This window comes from Nelumbo lutea, chromosome 1 (genome assembly GCF_056320005.1).
Source record: "Nelumbo lutea isolate HS-2025 chromosome 1, American lotus-T2T, whole genome shotgun sequence".
NCBI classification, from domain to species: Eukaryota; Viridiplantae; Streptophyta; class Magnoliopsida; order Proteales; family Nelumbonaceae; genus Nelumbo; species Nelumbo lutea.
The window spans coordinates 86,585,439-86,590,242 of NC_142684.1; the positions used below are offsets into that span (position 1 = coordinate 86,585,439).

General features: G+C 40.4%; 1 pseudogene across 1 annotated transcript; it reads left to right on the top strand.

Annotated features, from left to right (window-relative positions):
- The first annotated feature begins 2,660 nt into the window (after window positions 1-2,660).
- LOC148875896 (L-type lectin-domain containing receptor kinase VII.1 pseudogene) lies at window positions 2,661-4,513 on the top strand (annotated as a pseudogene). The gene has a single exon (XR_016106553.1). The product of XR_016106553.1 is annotated as an L-type lectin-domain containing receptor kinase VII.1 pseudogene (transcript).
- Window positions 4,514-4,804: the final 291 nt, after the last annotated feature.

A 4,804-nucleotide genomic window follows, 5' to 3' on the forward strand; every position in this document is an offset into this window, starting at 1 on the left:
CAAGGTTTTTTGGCAGCTCCAGAGGCTTGAGACAGGGTGATCCCCTCTCTCCCTTGTTGTTCATTCATGGAAATCCTCACCCTTTTTAGCAAGAAGGCTGCAACCTCTGGTTGTTGGGAAGGCTTTGCAATATCTTTTGAAAGGGAAAAGGTCAACATCCTCCAGTTTGCAGATGATACCTTATGTTTTATTGATGCCTCTCCAAATCAGTCGGAAATGGTACTTGGAATTCTTAGCTGGTTTGAAGTGGTGTCTGGGCTGAAGGTTAATCTGAGTAAAAGTCATATTATCCTAATGGGCCATGTAAATTTAGGGGATTGTGTAGAGGTGATGGCTTGCCAGGTGGAGTTCCTCTTGGTGAAGTATTTGGGGCTGCCTCTTGGGATCAGGTGTGCCTTCCTAAGGAAGAAGAGGGGTGGGAGTAATCTGAAGAAATTTAAGTCAAATTTTCTTAGCAAGTGGTTATGGAGATTTGCTTCTGAAAGGATTGCATGGTGGAGAAACTTAGTAGCTGCTAAACATGGGGTGGAATGGGGTAATGGGAGGTCGAGGGATCCTCCTCTAAGTTGGGGCAGCTCTCTTTAGACAGGGATAATGAAGAATCTTCCTACTCTCTTAGAAGGGATTGGTCTTAAGGTGGGTAAAGGAGATAGAATAAAGTTTTGGAAGGACCCCTGGTGCTTGGAAGGCCCTTTGGAAGATGCTTTCCCTCTTATTTCCCAATGCTCTGTTGATTAGGGGTGTTCATATTAAATGTCAAACCGACCAAACCGGCCCGATCCAACCCGAGTTGGTCGGTTTTTTAAAACCAATAGTCAGTTTTGGTTTGTATGAAAAAATAAACCGACAACTTGGTTCGGTTTCGGTTTTCATACACCAAACTGAACTGAACCAATCCTATATGTTTAACTGTTTAAGTAATTATTAATTAGTCCCTACCCTATGTGTTAAAGGTTGATATATTTTATTTGTGTTTGCTTGAACTTTGAAAAAAATTGGTTATTTATGATAGAAACTAAAAACGTAAAACTAATGCCAATATAATACAATGGTACAAGATTTAATTCATTTTTGTATAAATTTAAATATATATTGACAAAAAACCAGTTTTGCATAAAAAACTAATCGATTTAAATATATATTTTGATTTTGCATAAAAACTAAAAAGAAATAGGCTTAAATATAAATAGATATTTTAGTTTAAAATATATATATATAAAAACCGACTAAACCGATAAACCGACCCTTCATGTTTGGGTCGATTTTGCTTCAGGGTCGGCCAGTTTCAGTTTAGTCAATAAGTAAACCGACTAGGTTGGGTCTGTTGAAGAAAATGACTCAAATTGACCCAACCTGACCCGTGAACACCCCTACTGTTGATCAAGACTCATCAGTAGCTGAGAATTATAATTTTTCTGGAGATACCATTATTTGGACCCCGCTTTGCAGAAGAAGTCTGTTTGATAGGGAACTGGAGGAGTCTGTGGAGCTATTGGGGCTACTTCAAAATCAAAAGATAGATATGAATCTGGAGGGTGAATGGAGCTGGAAATGGAATTCAGATGGTTGTTTCTCCATTAAGTCCTCAGTCCTCACGCTGAACAATTCAGGTCAATCGGATTTTCCCACAAATCAAGCTTGGAATCCAATTAGCCCCTCCAAGGCTAATTTCTTTGTTTGGACAATGGCTCCTGATAAATGTTTAACTAGAGCCAATCTGGAGAGACGTGGCATTCAGATTCTGGACCCCTCCTGTGGCCTATGTGGTTCAGTGGTTCTTTTTCACAAACTACAGATCACCTGTGCATTCACTGTCTGACTTCCTCCTTGGTATGGGGACATTTCCTGAAAATTCTGGGGATTAGCTGGGTTATGCCAAGATCAGTCAAGGATCTGCTGTACCATTGGAGAGTTGAAGGCCTCAACAAGAAAGGAAAATTAGTATGGAAGGCTATTCATGCAGCTGTTTTGTGGTCTGAGTTGAGAGAAATAATAGAATTTTTGTTGTAGAGCTAAGAACCCTGAAGAGTTAGTGCAGAGAACTGTGGGCAAGTGGATCTCTTGGATATCAGTTACTAAGGAGTTTAAGCATCAGAATTTGGCTCACTTGTTTGGTTCTCAGTCTTGGATGAGTCTATAATCTGATTTGTGATCAGGCAGTCTTTTTGGCCTGGGTTTTGTTGTAATGTTCTTTTCTGTCTGAATAAATTTACTTTACCTTTTCCAAAAAAAAAATCTGCAATTATTATTGAAAGTTTGTTGAAAGTTGAAGCACTACATTAAGGTATTAAGGCTAACCCAAGGCGGGTAATTGGCAATGATAGTAGCATATATGTGGAGTTTCCAAGGGTTCTGCTGTCAAGTGTACTGCCTGGTTTGATCACATTATCTCTTCACATAGAAAGTGGATGGGTGATGGGTCCACCATGTAAGAGAAGAATCCTAACAACCCGGATTACCGAACAGGCAAAGGCTTCAACCAGAGACACTGAATAGGGAAATGGGTTAAAAGATGATTGGTTGAAGGATTAAGAGAAGAAAGATACGAATATTAAGTAAAAAGAGCCATTACCCAATGAAAGCCCCTGCTATCCAAGGTCATGGGAGGGCCGAGTGAGTCAGGCTTTCCTACCCACGACAACTCTACCCACATAACATCGAAACCACACATGGGGAACATCTTATCCTCTTACCTATTATTACCTATTATTATGTTCCCAATGCACGGAGGTAGTGATTTGTGGGTAGGCTGGATAGAGACTTGACTACATCACCTTGCCAAATCTCAAGTAGTACATGGCATAGAAAATCAGGGCCCTTGGTTCAGACATGGGATCCATATACCTGATCACCTCATTTTGGGAAGCTATATAATATATTACAGCGCCCCTTCAGTTTTTAAATGCTACTTCTACTCATCTGCTCTTATAATACTCGATTTAGTAATTCAGCATCACCAACACCTGCTACTTCTGCAATCACTCTAGAAACTCCAAGCTTCAGGTAACCCAACATTTGGCAATCCAGTGCCTACCTCTAGCAGTCTGGCTGCTGTAACTTTAGTCATAAAGTTATCCAGTTATTCAACGCAGAAGAAAAAAAAATGAAAGAAAAAAATTGCAGTGGTAGATACTAGAAAGAATACTTTCAATCTTTGCATGCAAAAACGATTGACCAATATAGTTGCCTCTCATGACTCGCAACCCTTTCAAGCTTCAACTACGACTGCACAATTAGTGACAACAATTGTCAGTCTCTTGCATTTAATTTTCAACCCAGAAAAATCAAGCAGAGAAAGAGAACTAATTCATCAGTCTCTTAAATTCAACCCAATAAAGAATAGTCAAGGAAATAAATATAATCTCATACTCTTTATCCAATCCATTGTCAAACGTGACAGCCAAAGTTTTCTCGTGTGTGGATAGAAATCCTCAGATCGTCACTGAATAAGAAGTTTCCTTAACCCTTTAAATCTCAGATAAGTTCTGAGGAGTGAAAACCATTCGAACACAACCATTCTGCCATTGATTAGTACTAACCTTCTGATACTCCTCGTGCCTGAAATGGCGCAGCCTATCTATTTGCAGCTCCTATTCCTACTATTACTAACCAAAACCTTGTTCTTTCGATCAACATACGCCGTGGATTTGGTCTTCAATGGCTTTAATTCCTCCGAACTCTTGTTCTACGGCACGGCGTCGCTCGAGTCTCGTGTTCTCATCCTTACAAACAACTCTGCTTTCTCTGTTGGCCGCGCCCTTTACCCCACAAAGATACCAACAAGACCTCCCAACTCCTCCACTCTCCTTCCATTCTACACCTCTTTCATCCTCTCCATCGCTCCCAGCGATGGCCAACTCTCCGGCCACGGCCTTGTCTTCATCTTTGCTCCCACCACCGGAATCAATGGCACCAGCTCTGCTCAAAATCTGGGCCTCTTTAACCGCACCAACAACGGCAGCCCCGACAACCACGTACTGGGCATCGAATTTGACATCTTCCAAAACCAAGAATTCAATGATATCAATGACAACCACGTCGGCGTTGATATCAACTCTCTCACGTCACTAACTGCCCAATCGGCCGGTTATTGGGCTAAGAACAGAAGTGATCAGGATGGGACCTTTCATGACCTGAAGCTCAACAGTGGCGCCAACTATCAAGTATGGATTGACTACTCGAATTCTCAGCTCAATGTCACCATAGCCCCAGTCGGATTGAAAAGGCCTGAGCTGCCATTGATTAGTACTCCTGTCAATCTGTCTGACGTTCTTCTGGACGAAATGTATGTCGGCTTCACTTCATCGACGGGACGACTAGTTGCGTATCATAGGGTTCTTGCTTGGTGTTTCAGTAATTCAAATGTCTCGATTGGAGATTCCTTGCTAACTTCGAGTTTGCCGTTGTTTGTTCCTTAGATACTTCAATCATGTAAATTTCTTCTTATTCCGTTTTTTAAATTTTATTTTGCATATGTTATCTAGAGTAAAATAAGAAAATAGGGATGGCAAGTTTGAAGAGACGAGAGCAATAAAGCTCAAATATTTTCATCATATATATTAATATATATATGTCTTTTATAAACAAAAAAAAATGATATATACATATACATATACATATATGCATATTATACATGCTGATAGAGACAAGAATTAAAGTATCGATACAATACTCCCGATACGGGGCATATCGTATCTGTATCCATGGCCATGGATACATGATACACTATGAATAGATACGTATCCCACGAGTTGTACGTATCGGTACGATATGCATCTGTATCGGCCTGTATCGCACCATATCA